General features: G+C 45.3%; 1 pseudogene across 1 annotated transcript; it reads right to left on the bottom strand.

The window, feature by feature from the left end:
• Positions 1-1,888: 1,888 nt before the first annotated feature.
• Positions 1,889-22,989, bottom strand: LOC309546195 (dicarboxylate carrier UCP2-like; annotated as a pseudogene). Its single transcript, XR_014226165.1, has 7 exons — positions 22,853-22,989; positions 16,838-17,061; positions 15,888-16,087; positions 12,860-13,054; positions 11,159-11,260; positions 9,814-9,994; positions 1,889-2,036 (listed from the first exon to the last, which is right to left on the bottom strand). The product of XR_014226165.1 is annotated as a dicarboxylate carrier UCP2-like (transcript).
• Between the last annotated feature and the right edge of the window lie 1,831 nt (positions 22,990-24,820).

The following is a 24,820-nucleotide window of genomic DNA, read 5'->3' as shown; positions in this document are numbered from 1 at the left end:
AACCCCCATTTTTATTTATGGATTGTCTTCAGATTTGGTAGTTATTTCTTTTGCATTTGCGCGCTATTCTTTTTTAATATACAGGACTACAGCATAACCTGCCTGGTTTACATAAATAAATCACACAGCCAAGTTCTCTGGTGCACGGACTTTATTGAAAATCATGCAGAGTCTTCCATACAAAAGAACATAAGACAGGACATAAAATACACCAAGTCATTTGGTCTGTCAGAGAAGGTTAATAAAACTGAATTCACTTTGCAGAGCAGAGACTAGCGTCATGTCCTGCCTGTGGCTCTCAGCCCACATGAGGAAGATGACTCAAGCCTGACGAACTCAGCAGGTTCAGGAATGAAATCAGTACACGAACCATAAAAAAAAAGCAGAAATTGGTTTACCAATCATGTGCCTTGCAAAAATGGAAATCACAAAACAGAAACCTGAAATAGCAAGTTGAAACCCATTTGTACTGCAAAGTGATTTACAGAAGTTACGTCACCCACACAGGGTGTACCCACCATTCCAGGTGTGCAGTGGTTACAGTTTACTTTTTTTAATTTGAGGATTTTTATTTCGAAAGGGTTGACTTATTACACCACAGTATAAACTTCAGACCGCATTCACATTGATCCGACTTGGACCGTGACTTGTCAGCCTAACAAGTTGCGGTCCGTCACACTCCCATTGTGTAGTACAGGAGCCGTTCTAATAGGAGCGACACAAGTCGCGCCGACTTAGAAAGGGTCCTGTACTACTTTGGGGTGACTTGCATAGACATTAATTTTATGAAGTCCGTGCAAGTCGCGCCAATGTCGCACTGCACGCGACTTCATAGGTTGCCCCCTAAGTCGGAGCGACAGTGTGAACCAAGCCTCAACCTAATGTTTAAAACTTCCATTGGCAACATTAAAACATTTTAATAAGCTGTACAAGAGCTACCTCTGAGTAGATCTCCACTCTGCGAGTGAACGGTTTGTTCCACAAACTGTAGACCGTTTGTCTTCTCAAGAGATGTTTGAAACAAGATGGCTGCTGTTATGGCCAAGGGGGCAATCTCTTAAGATGGAACAAGCAGACGTGACAGCAGGAGCACAATGCCAGACAATAGTTTTCATCCTTGGATAGAGTTGGGAAGGGTTAGAACCTCAACAGGTATACAATTCTGTCTGAGTGGCCCAGAGGAGACTTCCCTCAACTTCTGAGTGACATTACCTAAACAGGAAGGGGAATCCGTTGGAAAAACCCCAAGGTCCCAACCATTAGAAAAAGAGTTCTAATTATATATATATATATATATATATATATATATATATATATATATATATATATATATATATATACATATATATATATATATACATATAAAGGGAAGGGGGGGGGGGAATTCTTGGCATCTACCTCTACTGGTTGATGAATGGACAGGATTGAAGGGAAATCTTCCAGAGGGCCATATACAACGATCGTAGGGAAATCCTCCAAAAAAGGGCCATATACAACAATCATAGGCGTTCTAATCCTTCCTCACTATTCAAATCTGAAGTTTTGGCTGGCATTGTGCTTTACTAGCAACCAATAGCTCAGTACAGCTGTAAAAAGATTGAAAGGCGTCCGGTTAACTGCCATCCTAAAAAGGGTTTCTTTAAAATAAGGTGCAGAAACTTTAAACATAAAAGAACTTTAAGAAAAGCTAATCCATAGAAGACATCTGGCACAGAAGCTGCTGGAAGAATGAATATCTGGTGCCAAATCTTGTCCCACTATTGGATGCTAAAATATCCAGACAAAATTTTTTTAAGTGGTCACTTCTCCAGAAAAGGAAAGGAGAGAACAAATTTAGGGATTGGACAGATAAAAATGTAATTAAACAATGCTACAAGAGGTAGAGACACAAATTTTAAAAACGGTGAGGGTGCCATCATGATCAGAAAGGGGCTTCCCAGGAGACCCGAGCGGACATCATGGCTCTCTTCAGCTGTTCATATGTGACGAACATGACGATGTTCCAGGATCCCAGCCTCAGGAAAGATGGCATGAATCTGTGGGTGCAGAGAGGGGCAAGTCAGTAACTGGCACCAAACAAGTATGGAGGAACCAGTCTGGTAGATTATAGAGTAAGGCAATTAAGAGCTTCGGAGCAACCAGCATATTCCAGACGTATTGCCAATGACGAAGACTACTTGATGTATGCTGGCAGGGCCACCATTAAGAAGGGGGTTCTATACAGTCTACCTGACAGGCTTTCCTCTGAGCCCCCTGGCCCTAGTCCATGTAGAAGTTTGGGGGGGGGGTGCAAATCTGATGCTGATGGAGCCTGGGCCAGGACAAATTCCTTTACCCACCCATCAGCGGCCCTGCATGCTGGATCCACATTTGAAACTAACTAGATGTGGAAACTTGAATCAGGTTATTAGCACCTCTCTGAAAAAGCTAATCAGTTGCCACCATACTTCTGACACCGTGTGCCCAGTTGTCATGCTAATGCATTGGCTTCAATACAGAGTCACTAACCAGTTACCAGGGAAGTGTACCAGATCCCAATTTTGAATTACTAAGCAACTTTCCCTGCCCTGAACTAGCATGTGACCCAGGATGGTGGGTTCAGTCTGATGCTCACATAGGCAAGATTGCCATGAGAAATTGATCAAGCTGCAATGGCAAAAATGCAGGGGTAGGCAACCTTAAAGGGAGATCTACCTGAGCTACTTGGGAGAGGTCAATCACAGCAAACAGTGTCATCTCCTCACCTGATTTAACCCTATAATTGCTGTACTCCCGTGTCAATCACATGCATTGCGCAGCAATCATGGGTTTAAATCAGGTGGCGAGGCGGCAACGTATCGCCTGCTCAACACCTGTCAAACACTGATTGCTTTTCAGAGGAGCAGCAGTGCCTGCTGCACTTGTGAATAAGCCCTATGATGCATTAGTCAGTAGCATCCTTCGGGCTCATTCACAAAAAGTTGGGGGTGGTAAAAGATGGTTTTACTTCCAATCCCTACCCCTTTAGCTGCTGAGGCAGCAGCCAAAAAATATACACCTGCCACAGCAGGAATTAAACCCTGTTGCTTTTGAAGGCTGCTACTGCCTTCCAATCACGACCCGTTTAAATAAACTGGGTCCTTCTGCAAGTGCCCTGCAACTGCATGCATCTGCAGGGTCCAAGGGATTAAAGCAGGTTGCAATAAAGCAACGCTGCCTACTTTAACCCCTTGTTTTCTGTACTGCACAAGGTTGCAGGGTGACCTCATTCACTTAAATAGGTCAATGCTTGGCAGGTGCTACACCCACCAACCATGACAGGATGTATAACTCCTGCTGTGGCATGTTTACACCCCAGGCCACTGAAGGGTGTGGTTGGGGCAGGGCTTATAACTGGAGTTTTACCACCCCACACTAATGTAGGGCCACGCTAAAAACCACACATTGAGGCTTTAGCTGGTCTTCTCTAAAGTCAAATCTTTGTTCTTGATGGGAGTAGGAAAGGGGAGTTTAAATCTCAAAAGGTAAGGGGAAACTTCCTCCTCAACAGCTGTCACTTAAGGTGTCTCATTTGAAGATCTCTCCAATATTTCAGTCCCAGCAACAGCTCACCACTTTGTCCTGGTGACCGTAGTCATCAGCTGGACCGGGGGGGGGGGGGGTGATATTTAGTGGTAGACACTGACCTAATAAAAATCTGGTAGGGGTTACACTTTCAGGGGCTACTCTTGGTGAATCAATGTCAATGTTTTTTTTCAAAACAGTGAGGTTTATTGAAATTTTGGTACAATACAAAAATAAACCGTGCATTGAAACTGCAATCAGGTTCATAACACATTGGGGTACAAAAATACAAATCTACAAAATGATCAGCACCGAGAGACAGAACAGACATAGTAAAAAACAAAACAGTAGTCAGTGGCTCTCCGTCGATCCAACCCTCGAACAGAAAATATTGATTTACCAGGGGCGGTCAACATAGAATAGTTACCCACTGCATTACCGAGCCGTATCAGGGCACTGCACCCATTTGTCCCAAATCTTGTTGAACTTCTGAGGGCACCCCCTATGTTTATATAAAAGTTTATGAAATGGGATGACACTATTAACCTCCTTAATCCACAAACCTAGAGTAGGAGGAGTAGGTCTCATCCACCTCCTGGCTATCAGTTTACGTACTATAAACAGAGTTTCCTGAAGAAATATGACAGTGGATTTGGGCATCTCTCCATCTGGGTAAACCCCCAGGAGACACTCCTTAGGGGAGAGTTGCAGAGGAGACCCCATCTTGTCATGGAGGAATGTGACTACTTGTTGCCATAGAGTCTGTAATTGGGGACAGCTCCACAAGAGATGAAAGAAGGAGGCGTCAGGGTCTCCACACATAGGACAAGAAGGGACCAAGTCAGGGTGATATTTGGACAGTCTAAGTGGGGTGAGATAAGCCTGGTGTATTATAAAGGTCTGAGTTAGGCGATCCGACAGTTTTGGCGACACTCTGCGGCACGTCTCCAGGGCATCCTCCCATTCCTCATCCTCCATGGCCCCCACACTGCGCTCCCAGCGGGTCTTAAGTGCAAAAGCCAAGGTGGTCGAGGAAGGTGTGTGAAGTTCAGAGTAGAACATGGAAATAAGGTGACTGGGTGCTGTACTTTTAACAATCTCAAGGGTGGTAACCGATTCTAGCTCAGGAGGGCCATCAGGGAATTGAGATCTATAGGCATGGGAGAGCTGTAAGTATCTGTAGTGCATGGGGCCCTGGATCGCAAACTGATCCTGCAAGGCCTCGTAAGACCGCAGACCAGTGGTCGTGGAGATATGGCTAAGGAGAAGAATACCCCTCCCGCTCCATATCGACAGGTCAGGGATGGAAAGGAACTCGCGTAATGCGCTGTTATGCCACAGAGGGGTGAATGTGTGAAATGGAGGGCACCGAAGCCTGGACGCTACCACCTCCCAGATCCGACAATAGTGGTATAGAAGAGATCTGGGGCACAAGGGCTCCGGCGAGCCCCTGACACCCCTAAGGATAACTAGGAGGGGGTCCCCGAGGGGATGAGCCCACCCAGGGCAGAGCAGGGTCAAAAAACGTTCTCTATCCGTTTTATCTATGTGAAAGAACTGGGACAACTGAGCTGCCAGATAGTACAGATTAAAATCCGGCAGGGCCAATCCCCCTAGGTTTGTAGGATTCTTGAGTTTGCGCCAGGAGATCTTGTGCCGGTTAGCACCCCAAACAAAGGTCTTGAGGAGTGATTCCATCTGCTTAAACAGCTTGAGTGGCAGGTAAATAGGAGAGTGCCATACAACATAAAGTATTTTGGGAAGGAGAATCATTTTAATTAAATTGACTCTACCCATCACTCCCAGAGGTAATTTGGACCATACTTGAATTTTAGCCTTAAGCAGAGGGAACAGGGGTTGAACGTTATCCGGGACATAATCTGCTGAGTTAGCTGTCACTTGAATCCCTAAGTATTTAATGCGGGATACACATTGTAGGGCTGGGCTTGCGGGGGTGATTGCCTGTGGGCTCTCGTCAAGCGGGAGAATTTGTGACTTATCCCAGTTTATCTGAAAACCGGAGAATCGTCCATACCGTTCAATTAAAGAAAGGGCCGTGAGTAGGGATTCCCGAGAGTCTTCCAAATATAACAAAGTGTCATCTGCATACATGCTGATCTTCTCCTCCAACGGTCCCTTACGTAGGCCTCGAATCCCGGGATGTGCTCTAATGGCCATCGCCAGAGGTTCCGCGGCCAGGGCATACAGCAGGGGGGAGAGGGGGCACCCCTGTCGAGTGCCACGGGATAAAGGGAAGGCGGTCGACTGCCAGCCATTTGCCAGGACCCTAGCTACCGGGGCGCTATATAGAAGTTTGACCCACTTAATAAAATTAGGTCCAAAGCCGTACCGGTCCAGACAGGTCCACAGAAACGGCCACTCTACCGAGTCAAATGCTTTAGCCGTGTCCAATGAGACCACCACCCTGCCACCCATTCCGTCGTGCCGTGCCTGGAGATTCATAAATAACCGGCGAAGGTTAAAGGAGGTGTTCCTCCCAGGCATGAACCCGGCCTGGTCCGAGTGTATGAGTGAAAGGATCACCTTGTTAAGGCGGAGGGATAAAATTTTTGCAAGGATTTTAGTGTCTACTGGGAGCAAAGAGATGGGACGGTAAGACTCTGGGGCGTGTACATCCTTGCCCGGCTTGGGAATGAGCACAATTAGCGCCTCCCGCATAGAAGGGGGTAGGGTTGCATCTTTGAATAGAGATTGAAACAAAGCCAATAATTTAGGAGAAAGGAGTTCCGAATATTGGGAGAAAAATTCAATCGGGAGGCCGTCCAGGCCGGGGGCCTTAGACCTAGGGAACTTGGACACGGCTGCTGCAATCTCTTCCACAGAGATGGGTGCCTCGAGGGTCGCCAACTGGTCGGGTGTCAAAGTGGGAAAGTCAATAGAGTCCAAAAAGTCATGCATGTCAGTGCAGTCAGCGGGAGCCCTAGAGGTGTAAAGAGTACTAAAAAATGAGCGGAAACACTGTGTCACCGCAGCAGGATCAGCGATCTCATTACCCAGGTCATCCTTCAAAGTAATAACTACCGGGGGCCTATCCTCACAATGAACTAAGTATGCGAGGAGTTTCCCCGCCCGCTCACCATGTGCAAACAGATTCTGCTTCTGAAAAAACATCTTAGATTTCGCCCTCTCGTAGTCAAGTTGGGAAAGGACTTTAGAGGTCAATTTATACTGAGATTCATGTGCCGGAGTCGGGTCCCCCATAAAGGCCTGTTCAGCTTCAATTAGATTTGTCGTTGCCCTGGAGATCTCCTCGGCAGCCCGCGCTCTAACAGCCTTGATTTTGGAAATCATAGTGGATCTGGCGAACAGTTTAAACGCCTCCCACACCGCAGCCGGGGAGGCAGTGCCCTCATTGTCAGAAAAGAATTGTGTCCAGGTCCCCTCAATGTCGTTCCCATCCGACACCAAGGGGAGCCAGGCGGGATTCAGGCGCCAGGCCGGGGGAGGTCTATTGCAGGGCAAGGACAACAGTATCCAATAAGGGCAGTGATCAGACAGAGTCCGTGGGGCGAAGCCTGCCGTCAGTAACCTGGGGAGCAGGGTTCGAGACAGCAATATCAGATCAATGCGTGACATAGAGTGGTGTGCAGCCGAAAAACAGGAGTACGCGCGCTGCGCGGGGTATTTGCTGCGCCAAGAGTCGGCCAAACCAAAGCTCTCCAACAATCGGGAGAACCTGGTCGGGGACGACCCCGGCGGCACCTGGGAGGCGCCACCGGACCTATCCAGACCCGAGTCCATCACATTGTTAAAGTCACCCAGCCAGATCACCGGGGCCCCTGGGCTCTGTGCCATAAACGCCAGTCCCTCCATAATAATCACAGCAGAGTAAGGGGGGGGCACATAGAAAGCCATCAGTAGCATCAATTCCCCATAGACTGACGTTTTGAGAAAAACATATCTACCCATTGGGTCGACCTGAGATCCTAGGAGCTGGAAATGTACCGATTTGGCCACCAGTAGCGCCACACCCCTGGAGTGTGAGCTATAAGCAGAGTGCTGCACCCAACCAACCCAGGGACGTTTGAGGGACTGTTGTACACGGCCCTCCAAATGTGTCTCCACCAGAACTATAATATCAGCCCGTACACGGCGTAGGACATTAAAGACAGCCGTTCGTTTAATCTTATCACGCATACCCCTGACATTCCACGTCAACAATTTCAATGCGGCCATGGCAGGGGTAGTACAGAGCGCGGAGCGGAGGCTCCCAGGATCTCAGGCAGTAAGGCCGCGGAACCAACAAGTCCACGGTCACACACCAGCGGCGATAAACGGCAGCAAAAGAGCAAATAATTATTACTTGAGGTCAATGTGCATAAAACAGAAACAGTATAGAGATTGTACCAAATATAAACCATAAACAATGGTAACACCCCAATCCCCCCTCCCTGCCCTGCACCAACCCCAACTTGTGCGGGCATGTTCCCAAACAAGTGCCTCAACCAGAACAGGCCCACATGCGACTGGGAAAGAGCAAGATCAGGAGGCCAGGGACCCCCAAGGTATGCAGCAAAAATACAGCAAAATACAAATAGAATAAACAAGGGGGCCCGGGGGCCCAGGTCCAGCAGAAGTCGCAGGGGGCAACAGGGGAGTTGGGCACAAACACACGCCTTAGCGGGTGTAGGGGGCGAAAACCAACAGGTGTATCGCTGGGTAGCAAAGCCTATGGGCAGGTGGAAGTCCATAGGAAGAGAACAGAGAAATCAGTTCCATCTGTGGAGCTAGGGCGCTCCGCCGGTCAAACACAGGAGCAATAGTGCAGGAAAATGAGGGGGGAGGGGGGGGGGAAGGGGGATGCAAAGTCTTGAGTTCCACAGGATCTACAAAACCCCTCCTCCACCCTTGCAGCAGCTTAAGGTATAGGCCATCAGGGAGAAAGTATCATGAAGTCGCCAGGGCAAGGTGGTCAGGCTCTAGCTTCCAGTCCTTCTAGCCAGGAGATGGCGGCTTCCGGATCCTCAAAGAAGTGGGCTCGGTCCTCGCCCTCCACTCCAAGACGGGCCGGATACAACATGGAGTATTTGATATTCTTGATACGCAGTCTGCGTTTGACCTCCAAAAAGCTCTTGCGGCGCCTCTGGACCTCAGCAGAGAAGTCGGGGAAAATCGCTATTTTGTGATTTCCAAATGGAATGTTCCCCTTAACCCTGGCCAGGCGCAATATGGCATCTCGGTCCCGATAGTTCAGGAATTTAGCGATGAACGTGCGGGGGGGTGCACCCTGAGGGGGGGGGCGCCCTGAGAGGCGATGTGCACGTTCCACAACAAAAGTGGGTGAAAAGGATTCTCTGCCATAAGTCTGAGTGAGCAATTGTTCCAAATATGATGAGGGGTCAGCACCTTCAGAGCCCTCCGGGAGGCCAATGAACCGCAGGTTACAGCGGCGCAGCCTATTCTCCATGTCATCTTGTTTTTGGAGGATAAGGTGTACTTGTTGCTGCAGCCTGTCTGAGGAGCTTTGCAATGGGGGGAGGGAGTCTTCCACCTCACTAATTCTGTGTTCAGCCTCACCAACTCTGTCCCTCAGCTTCTGCATATCCTGACGCATCAAAGATATATCTACCTTCACCTCCTCGATTTTAGTAGTCAGCATGGTCTGGCAAGTAGCAATCGCTTCCAAAACCTTGGATGTAGCAGGGCTCTCAGGCTCCTCCACCACGAGCGACGGGCCGGCGCCATCTTGGATCGGGGCCTCCTTCTCCAGCCTCCGGAATGCAGCCAGTTTTGCCGCAGCTTCAGAGCCTTTCTTCGGCGGAGACATGCGGAGGTCGGTGCCGCGGGTGTGCGGGAGGTGAAGGAAGGATTATCGTGCCCGAAGGGCTGCAGGATTAGCGGTGAAGGATATCGGTCCGGCGGAGCTCCTCTCACACACGTCCTCTCACATGCTGCGCCAGGCCACGCCCCAATCAATGTCAATGTTAAAGATAACAGCGTCGTTAAAAATGTTGTTTACCATTGCGGATTTTAGGAATGCTGTGTGGTCTAGGCGCAATCTGACCTGGAACAAGCATACAAATATGTTAACACTCTCCGACCTCATTTACTGAATGCTGGTTCCAGGGCTGATGTATAGCCAGGCAGCCAAGTATTTAGCATTACGAAAAGCAGGACAATGGCATCCTTCAAGGGACATCCATTTACAATACAGCCTGGATGCAAAGAGGACATCATTAAAGCATCTATGGAGCTTTAGGACATTTGGGTGGTGTGGTTGGTATTGTAAAGTGCAGCCCTCTAACTTACCCCTTGTAGAAAGCCAATGGTCCTTCCTTCTGGAACATGGTGAGGGCGCAGTTCAGGGCACTCCGATACTGCCCCTTGGCAGAGTTCATGTATCTTGTCTTCACTACATCGACAGGGGAGGCAATCACCGTGGTGCAGAAGCCAGCTCCGAATGCAGAGGTGAAGTGACACTGGAGGTTGTCTGCAAGGATGACATAAGATTAGGACTGCAAAGGAAACCATGCTTGACTAGTCTAGATTCTTCATGGGGTATGAAGAATCTGGCTGCTACTAGCAACAATTTTCTTAGTCTACGCATTTTGATGGGACATGGAGGGCCAGGTCACACCAGCGATCCCTACCTAATGCAAGGCTGCTGGAATGTTCTGCGTGACAGTGCCAATATGCTTATTCTGGTGACATTTCAATACCATTATTTAATTTCAGTGTATGTGTTGTGATGCAGTTTGCATCATGCACTTTGTATTTTTCTTAACACAGCAAAATATGAACTGACCATTAGAAGCCAGGCATTTTCCCTTGTCAATACATTGGCGCTGTTCAGGAAAAAAAAAAAAAAAAAAAAGCTGCCAGTTCAGCCCCAACACACCTGGTGTGAGCAAGCCCCCAAGAGATGCCCAGGGTCAAATTAACAACTTAAGTGCCAATCTGAAGATGTGCATCAATTTGGCATGCCATCAGACACTTAAGCTGTGGGTAAATCCTAACACCCAACCTATCATTTGGTCCCTTTTCATTAAATAGATTATTGAATGTTAGCTGTTCCATTTTTTGGTCCTGCCAGAAAGCCAGTTTGGCAATACCCACCGTTGCGCAATTTCAGGCTTATGGTCATTGCCAAGGTATTTGTCATGCCTTCAACCCAATGCCATGACAGCAAACCAATGGAGGCCTTTCCAAGTGACCTCTGAAATTACGCCAGACCCTTCTGGATTGACAACTTCAGTTGGTGTAAAGCCAACTTAGTGTGTGGGCTCCCCTGCTTGATAAAAGTAACAGAAGTCTATTAAAGCTTCTAAAGGGACAACCTTGTTTGTAAGCCTGATCTCTGGAATCATCACCACTCCAGCTATAAGACCAAAGGTACCGTCGGCATGTCAGTCATCCGAATCACTTTAGAGGGGCAACAAGGGTTGCAACCCGTGTAAAGTGCTAATAATTTTTCATGACAAGAATTTGGGGTGTCCATTTGACCTGCTGGCTGAAGGAAAAAAAAAAAAAAAACTAAGGCCAGCTTACCCTCTGGCAGCCACACTGGATAATTAAATGGTGGTTCTTTTACATTTTGGAAGGGAAGCCAGTTTTCTACTTCCAACTTGGGGAGGGTAAATATGCAGAAACTCACCACTCATAAGGTTGTACGTCAGGAGGGAATCTTTGATGAGGTCGTAGGTGACTAGCTCGGTACAGTTCACAATAGCATTGCGAGTGATGTTTGGGGCGGTACCTGTTGGGAGGGGAAAAAATAAAATAAAAATGTGATGTTACGATTGTTTACAGGATATACCGTCTAAGAGGTCAGTCCAAGTAGAATCAAACTTGTGTTCAATTCTGCTTTTATCAGAATGTAGTTTGCAAAGTTAATGCAGGAGTAGAACAGAGAAGCTCCTACTGTATCATGGTGGCAAGTTTAACAGTTCCATCTAGGGCAGTGATGGTGAACCTTGGCACCCCAGATGTTTTGGAACTACATTTCCCATGATGCTCAACTACACTACAGAGTGCATGAGCATCATGGGAAATTTAGTTCAGAAAACATCTAGGGTGCCAAGGTTAACCATGACTGATCTAGGGTATGGCCAGGTCAAATGTGGGTTTTTTTTTTAATTTTCCACACTTTTGTTAGAAACATGGGGTCACTTAAGGCAAAAGGAGGCCCAACTTTAACTGGCCATGTCCTTTTATTGTGCAGAGCTCCCATCAACTTTGCCAAGTGCAGCGAAAAGCATCTACAGGAGATATATAGCTATATAGATATCTATATCTACATCTATATATGTACTGTGCTCAGCAACACAAGCAAAGCATGTGCATGCCACAGGTTTTATGAACCATAAAGCAGTAAAGACGTCATTTTTCTTAACCCACAGAAAGAGCTACAAGGGAATTAGTTCAGCATTAAGACCAAGCAGTGCAAAAAAATAACACTGAGCTGGTTAGACCAGCGTTATTGGTTACGAGTGTCAAGAAATAGGCTTCTAAATACTGCTTTGCCCTAAAGAGGAAATCACATGTTCCTAAAGTACAGAAGTCTGCCAGTTACTGATAAGGCTTCCAGTAAGGGCTCTTTCACAGGAGTTGAAAATTAGTGGTTGAGTCACATTTAAACCTTTGCAAATGCCCATCAAAAGGCACACAAAATTGTTACATGGGGAGCAGATGGAGGCGTTTACACTGCAGCATTAGCATTGCGGCAAGACAAAAAAAAAAATTGCTGTCTGTAGAGTTTAGCAAGTGTTGACACTTTGCAGCCAGTTTCAACAGAAGTAATGGGAGGCAGTTGCAACCACACCTTAAATGCACCTACATGCTCATTAACACTATAGGTGCGCTTAATATGCTTTTAGGAGGCTTTAAAATTCAACACAAGTGTGAAAGAGCCCATAGAGGTTATGCAATTGGCCATCTTAAAGTCCAAGCCCAGCAAAAGTTTTGTGGCTGAGTCAGAACTGTCTACATTACTGCTCCCATTGGGGAGATTTCTCTTCAGTCCCTGTCCTTCCTGACACCAGGACAGCTCAAAAACTCTTCTTTAACATGCAGTAGAGTGGGGAAGAGATGAACAGCAAAAAACAAAAAAAACACCAAAAGAACATTTGATTTTGGTTATGCAATTCACTCCACAATCAGTCTTAGATGAACTGGCAATATTTCAAGCATTTCATCTCAGGATCTATGGGTAGACTTTGTTCTATACCTCTTGCCTATCCCATCTCTGTTCTGAGAATAGCCAACTTGCCCCCCCCCTCCCACTTTGATAATTGTAGTCATTTGGAAGCCTAATCCTTCCCCTAAAACCAACATCCAGCAATTGAATAAAGCAAACCTTTCCAGGGCCCTCACATGCCTTCTTCCTTGGCGATGGTCTTGTAGGCATCCATTGTTCCCTTGTACCTCTTAGCACTGGAAGTGTTGGCCTGGGCCTGGAGTCTCACTTTGACCACATCTGTGGGCTGGGCAATTGCAACCGCCATGGCTCCGGTGGTACAGCCGGCAAGCAGCCTGCTCCCAATTCCAACATCTGTAAGAAATGGTCTGATCAAGAAAGGGCATTGATAACCTAATTCCACAAATATGACCCTGGCAAACAGATATTTTCTGAATTGGCCATATGTCAACCCACAATTGAGCTTACAAATTACTTGCAGCATTTTTGAGAGTCAGAAGTGTGCGTTGTCAATTTATCGCTATATGAATTTTTTTAAATGATGAAATATATTTGCGACACTTACACTGACCTCAGCCTGACACATCAACCTCTGTAAAGAAAAAAAAAAAAAACTGGCCACACACACACACAATAGTATTGACCAACCCTTTAACAGTGCAAATTAAGACAGGCTTGTGTAATTAGTCAGAGACAATTGGCCATACAAAAACGTCCCCATTTTCAAGGTTTTATAAAAAGAGATGTGATAACAGCTGGAGCTCAAAGTTTGAAGAAAAACTAAAAGGACAATGCAGTAGACGGTCCCCATGGTTCTAGGGTGAAAACTAACTCTTCCTGAGACACCCAGTATTGACTCAGCTGAATACATAAGCCTCTTCAACAAAATGGTGACTAGTATGTGTGCATATGTGTATATAGATATATTTATATATATATATATATATACATATATGTATATATGTGCGTGTAGGTGTGTAGGTATATGCATGTGTATGGTATATATGTACATGTGCGTATGTGAATATATGTGTGTATATGTATGGGTATGTGTGTACATGTGCGTGTATTAATATATCTGTGTGTGTATGTTCATGTGTGTGTATCCAGTTATCACCATATATTGAATTTTGTTGTTATATGTAGGGGATAATGTTTCACAAGAATAATTCATCAATAGAGATGGCTCACCCACCAAATCACAAATAATGTTCAATGATGCTATAAACTACACTAGCATGATAGATCCCTATAAATTTCTTGTATTTAAAAAAAAAAATATTGCACGAAGATTATGGAAGATGAAATAAAACATTTTTCCTACAGGAAATGAATACAGCTACTAATAATGACACTACCAGCAGAAAACATAATCTTGGATCAAAATATTGAAATGTTATAAAAAGCAAAAATCACCAAAAATATAATTCATATATGGTTTATAGCAACTCCCACATCACATTATAGGACAATCCCATTTGCAATGATGCGACTAACTGTTAACCAATGGGCAGGTGACAAATGACCAGTCACTGCCCACTTCTGGAAACCACCACTGAGAAGACAGTCAATATTGGTTGGGGAGTGGTCATTTCAATCAATAGTTTCTGATCATATAAATAAGGACCCCTGGAAAAACAAGAGACTCTAAAAAAAGAAAAAACCCCAAAGGACACACCTAAGGAAGAACACATGAAGAGACTGCTGCCATTTTGACCACTGCCCATTGGCTGATCTTCTGCTGAGAGACGAACTACTTCACTTTGAACATTTTCCTTGGAAGGAGTGGTGAGAGATAGACTTAATAATTTTCCTTAACCCATTTACTCCCCAGATAATAGGAATTGTATGATATTGTCTGAAATTACATATATGGTCATTTACATTGGGTAGAGCAACTCTATATGTTAATTTTTCTTTTCCACTGAATCAATTGATTTTATGAATTTCAAGTGTTTGTCTAGAGTTGAGGCTGAAATTAAGTGTATTGGCTATAATAGGGTGTGGCTCTTTAAGATAACCTTCTTTCTTTCCTACGGCCGCGGAAAGTGAGAAACTGCCTTAAGAGTGGTCAGGCATTTTGTTTTTAATATTTTAATTCACAGTTAATTTTACTTTTATCGGGTTATATTTAATTCTGTGTTTGGTTTAAAAAATTTAATCCTAATTACATTGTATCTACGCAACGTATTTTTGATATTGTGTGTGGAATATTAATCACCAGTAAATTTAGTTTTGTATGTAAATATATAATTATACTCGTATCTTAATAAATTTATATTTATTAATTTAATTGGGAGATATTTATATATTGGTAAGAATTCACCATAAGCGCCAAGGACTCAGGAAAATTGTTGTGGTATATTATTGGAGGTCTGAACAAAATTGATTGGGTTTTTCTTAGTTATTAAATTATTTTCCGTAATCGGCTGGAGGCACTGCGTCATAATTCTATTGATAATTCAGACACCGCCTTTTAGTAATAAATATAAAAATAGTCAAATTTTATACCACACTGCACAACATATTAATTGGAGGCACTGCTGAGATAATTCTATTGATAATTCAGACACCGCCTTTTAGTAATAAATATAAAAATAGTCAAATTTTATACCACACTGCACAACAGCGTGTAGTGGTGATGTATGAAAACATAGCCCAGACAATTTAATGGGTACAGTGAGTAAACAAAAAATCAACATAAGATTCCAAATTGCCAGAGTAGGTCATACAGTGTAGAAGAGCTCCCATGCCCATGATTCAAGGGGACCCATCCATGACTCTACCCCCTTCCAACAGTAGGTATGCTAACATTCTCTCTAGTGTGCTGCAGAATGCATTTCCTTTCCCTTCACATTTATATCTGCTGTACAAGCCTATAGTCAACTAAGACCTGAAGGTGACATTTATCTGAAATTTCATCTTGAGGCCTAATAGGACATGTTCCAGCCCCCACAATGTGCCTCCAGACAAGTCTACTTGGGCTGGGTTGGTAGTGGTGGGTAAGGACAGCTCTTCAGACCCAGCTCTGTTCTGTGATCAGTATAGCCACATTGGCCCCTTTGAGAATGGCCTCTGGATCATTTGAAAGCATAATCATATCCCTAAATCCAACACTCAGCTGTTTTAGGCCAAAGAAATGGGAAATGGGTTTCCATAACACTCGTTTTGGAATGTGTCCACTTACGTTCTGATCCCTTGGTGTAGAATTGCTTGACAGAATCCAATACGGACAGGCACAAAGCTCATCTGTCGCTGGAGACCCGCCACCAGCCCATTGTACAGGCTCCTGGGCTCTTCTGCCTTGACCATGGTGGAAATGGTCCCAGAGACTCACTTGTACTGGGTGGTCTTCAGGTTGACAGGGATCTTGCTCTCTCCTTGGATCTGTGAAAACAAAATTTGTACCAGTGTAAATAGTTTGAATATATTTGACTGACTTCCTAGGGGCCACCCAAAGGTAAAAGTTCTAGATAAAACATGGGCTGGATCAGCCCCCGCTTCTCAATACTCCCAATAATTAGATCTCCCTGCCACAATTTCTACCCACCTTTGTGCTCTAGCTTCCCCTCTTACATTCTTAATATAAAAAAAAACATACAAACCAAATAAAGATGGTGGTAACCCCTCATAATGGGCACAGCAGGTGTTCAGACTGGGGAACATAGATTGGGATGGTGGAAGCCTTTATGATGGGCACAAGGTGTACAGACCAAGGAACCCCTCTTAATGGGCGCAGCAGGTGTGCAGATCAGGGAACTTTTATCAGGGAGGGTGGGAACCCTAATAGTCACAGCAGGTGTACAAGCCCAGGAACCCTGTGCAGGGATAGTGGGGACCCCCTCTTAATGGGTATACCAGGTGTACAGACCCAGGGACTCCTGAACACAGATCTCACCAATAGAGTGCCCCGAAAGAAGAAACGTTGGATTGGTTAACTCTCCAGCAAACAATGAAGTATCAGTTTTTTGGTGAACTGACCCTTTAACGAGGCCAAGAGGCTTCAAGTGCAGCAACCAAATTCAGGTTTACTGACATACAAAACATGAATCCCAGATCAATTAGAATACTAAATGTGCAAAGTGATGTGTCAAATAATGCAGATGTTCAAATCAACCATGTTTATTATTTACCAACCTGCAGTCAGACTTTGGCGGTGTCCAGGGGGAAGGTGAACAGGTCAGCTATACAAGCTGCTGTGCCGGCACCAATGAACTTTACAGCCGCGGTGGGTGGGACATCTGTGGGTTTGAAGCCAACCATTTTGACGTATTATAGTTTGATGTAAAAACCCAAAAAGGACTTGAGTATCCGGGGATTTGTTGTAGTGACAAGACAAGGCAAACAAACTCCGCCGGAGTCTGGAGGAGAAAATAAAGATTTAATAGTGGCTTGTAGAGTGAGACCTAATGGCTTGTATGATTGAGACCAGCACTGGAGTGAGCCATTCATAACATTAGGGTACAAGGCAATAAACTCATGTTACTTCACAATGGTTTATTACCTACAACACGGCATTCTCTAGAGCAGGGCTTCCCAAACTTTTTTGGGCCAAGACCCACTTCTGAATACAGTTATTTTTCGGGACCCACTTGCTTATAATTGAATATTGCAAAGCGCTACAGAATTTGTTGGCGCTATATAAATGCATATACCGTATTTATATATATATATAACACGCACCTAAATTTTAGGGCAGAAATTTCAGGAAAAAAGCTGAAATTTAAAATAAACAGCTTTGAACTCAGAACATTTTTTTAAAAATTAAATGTAGTCTTACTAGTGCCCACGAATGCAGCCTCATCAACGCAGTGTCCATACATGCAGCCTCGCCAGTGCCCATACATGCAGCCTCACCAGCACCAGTGCCCATAATTGCAGCCTCGCCAGCGCAGTGTCCATACATGCAGCCTCGCCCGTGCCCATAATTGCAGCCTCACCAGCGCCCATAATTGCAGCCTCGCCAGCGCCAGTGCCCATACATGCAGCCTCGCCAGTGCCCATACATGCAGCCTCGCCAGTGCCCATACATAAAGCCTCGCCAGTGCTCATACATGCAGCCTCGCCAGTGCTCATACATGCAGCCTCGCCAGTGCCCTTACATGCAGCCTTGCCAGTGCCCTTACATGCAGCCTCGCCAGTGCCCTTACATGCAGCCTCGCCAGCGCCCATTATTGCAGCCTCGCCAGCACCCATTATTGCAGCCTCGCCAGCGCCAGTGCCACTAAAGAAATCACTTGTCCAGAAAGCATCCAGCGCCGAAAGGTAGAAGGGGGCGGGCGGCGCCGAGGAGAAGGAAGGACGCACTGTTATCTGAAGTCCCAGCACCTATGATTGACGTCGGCATAGGAGGCGGGACTTCCGATGACAGCGGTCCTCCCTTCTCCTCTGCGCCGCCCATCCCCTTCTACCTCTCGGCGCTACCCGCCCCCTTCTACCTCTCGGCGCTGCTAGTGCTTTCTGGACATTTTTTTCTTCTTATATCGGCGTATAACACGCACTGCTACTTTTTCCTCCATTTTTAGGAGGAAAAAGTGCGTGTTATACGCCGATAAATACGGTAATAATAATAATAATGCATATTTTAAAGGAAGGGGGGAAGTTAAATTAAAAATATCAATTTACTACTTTTCAATTTATTATTGAATACACTTGCCAGATGTTCTAAGAGAGGGGTCAGAAACCTGTGGCATATAAGTAGAGTTTTAAGTAATCAGCACCCTCATAGACAGTATAAGGCAGACAGAGGACAGAAATAAACCACCCCAGGACAGTGATCAGCAGGATATGGCACTCACCCTCCTTCCTCTCCCAGCGGTCCACAGTGAAGGTGAAGCCCCTGTTTGCCCTTTCCAGGGCCCAGCACACCTCACCCAGAGTCTCCATGATGAGGAGCTCTATGCTGGTCTTGGTGTCCTGGCTCTTCTCCTTCAGATCCTCTACTGGGGTCACAGAAGCTGCCACGAACTCCTGACACCGCCGGGCAACCTGGTCATCCTATGACACCGAGGCTGCTGTCTCTGCCCGCTATAGCTGAGAGAATCCCACCGGGTCTAGCCACCACTGCTGCCGGCAGCAGGACTGAGGAGCTGGCTCTGCACCCCATGAACATATCCTATACAACAGCCCACATACGTATTCACTGATGCAAGTATCCTCCTCGCAGGAAATGCAGACCAGCCTCCGTAAACTGCGTGGGCGGGGTCCCAAATCCAACGCGATTTGACTGCTCTGGCTTTCTGTAATTTGCGCGGGCTCGCAAAGCACAATTTAAGCGGGCCCACTCTCAGTGATTTCCGGCTCAGCACGACCCACTCAAATGCAGTTTGCGACCCACCACTGGGTCCCGACCCACAGTTTGGGAACTCCTGCTCTAGAGCACAGGTGTCAAAATGGCGGCCCTTCAGCCATTGCAGAAATACAAGGCATTGCATGGCTGACCATTACAAGCATGACTCCCAGAGCCAGAGGCATGATGGGACTTTTAGTTCTGCAACAGCTGGAGGGCCACCAGTTTGACACCCCAGCTCTAAAGTTTGCAATATGCCACAACCCCCCCCCCCCCCCCCCAAAAAAAAGTCTTTGTACCATTAGATCGTAATATACAGATTGCTGGCCACATGTTACACTCAGGTATGCCCTTATTGCTAAACTGAAATTTTGCAGCGTAGTATAGGTCTACAAGAAAATCCTTCCAATTTATATGTAAATCAGATTGGACCCTTGCAGTTTTGAACATTTTTTTTAGATTACCAGCTTTAAAAAGATTAAAGTTGCAGTGTGTGGACACCTTAAAGTGTCAACTCCAAATCTTATCCAGCATGTATGGTCTCACAGGACAGTTTTCCTAAAGTAGAATTAAAGGCAAAGCTTCTCATTCTGGATACAGTATAACCCCTGTTGAGACCCAAAGGGAAGAGTTCCCTTCACTTCCCGCCCATAGCCAAAACAGGAAGTGAAATCTCTCCGAAGTAAGGAAGACACTTGGTCGTCACCATCAATATACATAAAGAAAAGGAAAAAAAAAAAAGTTGAAATACAGGCAAAACTAATTTTGGATAGAGCAAGGAAGGGTTATAACCCCTGCCAGCTTATTTTTTTGCTATCTGTGTTCCATTGGAGATTTACCTTCACTTTCTGTCCTATAGCCAGACAGGAATTGAGAGGATACTCCTGCAAATTAAGGTTCACAAAAGTTGCCATTCCTCCAACTTCTCATTAGATTAGAAATGAGGCAAAAGGACAAATGTGGGCTAACCCAGCTATAGCACTAACCCACATTTCAAATGCATTTCACATGCATTATGTTGCGCAACCCTGCCCAAATCCCACCTCCGTTTCACGGGGAGGGGGTGAGGGAAGGTGGTAAACAAATGCATGCTGGATGCTTAAACCTTTTGGCACACATTTTTGAAGTGTTGCAATTGAATTCAAAGGCAACAGCAGAGTGTGGCAAAGCCTAGAGAAGGAAACATGTCCTACAAGTGACATGGGGCAACACTAACACATACGTCCCTGTCTGCCTGCCATTGTTTTCATTGCCTAGTTAACATAGGTCGCATCTCTAAGCCCATGTGAATGAGGCCTCTGGTCTATCAGAAGACACGTTCTACCACCAGTATTCAGGGCAGACATCGGAAATTTTGGGGCCCCTTACACAGCTTTAGGCCTGGGCTTCTCGGGGCCTGACCTCCAACATTTTGCAGAACCCGCCCTCTGGACATCTAACAGAATCCACCCACTGACCATCCCACCGGGTCCTTCAGTGCACCCACTTCTATTTTAACACTCTTACAACTTTATATATGAAAATGAATCCAAGCCAGCAAAGAGACATCCCCATATATTCAGCAAAGAGACATCTCAATCCAGTAAAGAGATGGCCTCATATATTCAGCATAGAGACATCCCAAACTAACAAAGAGACAGCCTCATATTTTCACCAAAGAGACAAAGCAATCCAGCAAAAGAGACATCCCTTCTTCTGCATTGGCTTACTCTGCAGCTGCCCTGCTTTAGCAATTGCTAATTACTACAGTAGCACCAACTCGGTCTCGTTAGTTGGGGCCTGGGTGGCCGGGCCCCTCAGAACGCCCGGGCCCCCTACATGTGTATGGGCTGTCCCCCCCTGATGGCTGCCCTGCCAGTACTACAGCTCAGGCTGAGGCCTGTACTAAGGCCATTGTGTCCAGCTGGCTGGTTGCTATAGTTACAGGTGAAAGAAAAGCTGAGTCCCAGGCATGGTGTAATAGGAGAGCCTGGCCTTTATTCAGGATGTGTACAGGGAGATAAGATCAGGATGTGTGGTGTCAGGATACAGATATCTTACAGACAACCGACTATGAGGAACAAAACCCACCAACATTAACTTTACTCTTAATATAGACTCCTGTTCCAGTGCAATTCAAATGTGGTGTGATTTGAGCCCATTAAATTTGACTGGGTTGAAATTGCATACACAAAAAACACTGCAACCAGATCATGTGGTACATCTTCTGCAGCATGCGATCTGGCGGAGGAAAAATGCTGAATTTGCGACCTGTGTTTTGAATGTCGTTAACATTGGTAGATCACAACTGCATTGCCGCTGGCTGAGCAGCCGCATATTTGCAAGCAATAATGCAAATAAAGCTGTGTTGAGTGTGCGCACCCTGCATGCTCCTGGCACAGTTACAGACGGCTAACGGAAGGCTCTTTATTAGGGATAGACCGATATCAGCAAGGCCGATATATCGGATTTGGCCCCAGAAGTTACCGATACTGCAGATATTTTCACAACATCATTCTGCCTTCTTAGGCCGCCTCCCTCGCCTTGGACAACCTCGTCTGCAGTCGGGACTAGTCTCGTGGGAGTGTATCACAGCCATACACCCACCCAAATGGGCCCTGTACCAGCCAGCCACCCACCCACCACGGCCCTGTACCAGCCAGCCACTAAACAAAAATTAACATGTTCAGTACCAGATTTGTGTCAAAAATGGTCTTATTTTTCAAAACTAAATGTACAAAATATCGGCCGATACAGATATGGGATGGCCAAAATATCGGTATCTGCAACAAAAAAACATTATCAGTTGATCCCTACTCTTGATCGCTGCTTGCAATCGGGGGTTTTCTGATCATGTGACTGCCGTGACAACCAATCATGGTGGTCACATGACCATAAACCCTGTGACATTCTAAACCCCTTAAAGGACTGACAGGCCAGCTCCAAGGCGTTAAGCTGGGTATAAATTAAAATGTAATTTTTCTTTGCAAAAATCTTGTAAGAACATTTGTTCATGTTTCTAATCAGTGGGATCAAATCTATTTCAAGATAGTGTCCCACCGACACCAGTCAGGAACAGTGCCCCATTGTGTGTTGGAGGAATAGCACCCCAGGGGCCAGAAAAGGGCAAGCGATGGGACACATCTAGCCACCGGGCCACAGTTTGGAGACCACTGTACCAGCTAGAGTCTGCAATTTAAGAGCAATTTTAGTCTTAAAATCTTCAGAGAAACTTGTGAAGGAGGCTCCTCCTGGATCTACACCAGGGGTCTTCAAACTATGGCCCTCCAGCTGTTCAGGAACTGCAATTCCCATCATGCCTAGTCATGTGTGTGAATGTCAGAGTGTTACAATGCCCACGTGGGATGTGTAGTTCCTGAACAGCTGAAGGGCCGTAGTGTGGAGATCCCTGATCTACACCAAGAAGTCACACTCCTCTTGTCCACAACCAGATGGCCGACCAGGGACAATCAATGTTTATCTAACGCCTGGGAGACAAAAACGCCTCCATCTTCCTGGTGACCTCTCACCTACATAGAGCAGCCATGATAATCAGACAGTCTGGTCATCTCCATGTATTACAAACAAGGTTGAGAATCAAGTTACAAGGATATACCGCTTTATGCAATAACCCATCCAGAATTTTATAGCCCAAGATGACAGCAAAATTAATTCACTTGTAACAGTTTGTCTTCTTTGCACCAGTTTCATTTTCAGGACAAGCTTAAGGGTATCCCTTAACGTACAACGAGTACTGCTTGGATTTCAGAAGCAGATACACCCCAAATTTTTGTCTTGAAAATTATTACTTAATTTACACTGGTTGCAACCCTTGTATGCCCTCTAAAAAGTGATCCAGATGACTGAAAACATGCCAACAGTACCTTGAGTCTTCCAGCTGGAGTGGCGATGGTTCCGGAGAGGAGATCAGGCTTCCCTAAATGCGTCCCGACCGTCACATTTGCCACAAGCAGTGGATGTAGGATACCCGTTATTTTCCATAGAAAAGTGGTGGGAAAGATTTGGTATAAACATAGTACTTATCCTGGAAGACAAAAACAGGACTGGTCAGTGATTGGTGATAAAAAAAAATGAATGACAATATGGTGGCATAGAGGGAAAAATCTTAATACAGACAACTTTCTATCTAGCAAGAAACCTGCCCTTCAGACTGCTTCTTGTAAAATTACTACACAGCAACATGCAAACTGCATAAATTGAAATGGACCCTCAAAGGAAAATTGTACTGAAGGAGCTAGTTGCCTGGCTACCATATTTATCCAATCGCTTTAAACTTGGATCATTAGCACATCAGGCAATTGACAGAGCAGCAGAGAATGTGCATAACCTAATCACATAAAAGCTCTGTAGTTAAAACAGACTACAGGCCTATAAGTGATTGTGTTGCTGTTAGCCTGGAGCTGGAAAACCATATGTGTTTGTATGATGAGCGTAGGGTTGAATTTATAAGGCCTCCCGAGTCCTAACAGCTGACCACATGTTACAAACTGTAAGATCTGTGCAATCTTCCAGCCACCATGTAGTATGACGTGCCTGAAAAATTCAAGTAATTTACATCGAAATTAGGTAGGTCCTAGCACTACATGAGCTTCTAGATAGATATTGTGCAATCAGAAGTGCTAAAAATGGGAAAATATAAATCCTTTAAAGATGTGCTGGTTCGATTTAAGCTTAAAGCGAAAAGTCCAGTCAAAAAAAAAATAAAAAATCTAGTCTTGGATAGTGTGGAGAATTAGGACCCCTTTTATCTTTGTATTGCTGTCCATCATCTCATATGGTCAACTCAAAAGAGGGGCTCTCGGCCTAAATGGGCACCAGAACATGGGTCTTCCCTGGGAGGTCCTTCTCACCACTACTTCTTACGTTCTGTAAATAAAGTTTGGATTTTGCATCTTTAGTCCTGGTCATGTTAGTCACCAGAACAGAAAATGAGTAATCAAAGCAATATAGGTCTAAGGTTAGGAGGTTAGTCTTCTCAAAGTTAAAAAAAACATACAAAAACAGGATACACATTTTGGCTGGAGCACCACTGAATACACCATGCTTAGCTTCTTATACAAACCCAGTTCAGACTGGTTCTCTGATCATGCATTACAATGATCTACATCATTTATCATTTTCTTGGACTTTACTGTTCCCTCCATAAGACAAGGGGGGATTGGGGCTCCCTTTTGTATCTTCAAGAGGTTCCTGCCCAGCAGAAGCTTCTCAGAAGTTGCCCAGCAATCACCATAAGGATAATAACTCAGCAAGCCTCCCCTCCCCCATCAACTGACAGCACCAGCCACATGCATACAAAACAAAATCACATCCTACAACTCCTTTCAGGTTATAATTAGACATTACAGGAACACCTTGGTAAAAAAAAAAAAAATATCCTATTGTTAAATACTAGCAGTATAATCCAGGATTCTAAATGGGCATCCTTGAGAAAGTTGCTGAATGTAAACTGGTCATCCATCTAGCAATCAGATTTCCCTTTAGCTCTATTGAAAACAACTAAGTATTACAGGAACCTACCTGTGATAGGACACAAATGGCATAGATTGTAGGTAGAGCTACTACAGTTTTCGTAGAACAGATTGTACAATTAGATTGTAGAGACAATGCACTTTGGAGAATGTGTTTAATTGGAAGTCAGCCATTGCACAGGGAAATTTTCAACCAGGTGGCAAGTTTCCACAGCTGCAGGCCCTGACCTTTCCATGGAGAAAAAATGGACCAACTACAATTTATGGGGCCACTTAACAGGTCCTGACACTCAGAAGTGGACCTATTTCTAAAATGGGAGGTTGAGTGCCGTCTTACTGCCCCCCTAAAGAACACATTGA

This window comes from Pelophylax lessonae (genome assembly GCF_965119305.1).
Source record: "Pelophylax lessonae genome assembly, chromosome: 2".
In the NCBI taxonomy this organism is placed as follows: domain Eukaryota; kingdom Metazoa; phylum Chordata; class Amphibia; order Anura; family Ranidae; genus Pelophylax; species Pelophylax lessonae.
The sequence above is the reverse complement of the archived record's forward strand: the minus strand, read 5'-3'. Positions and strand labels throughout refer to the sequence as shown.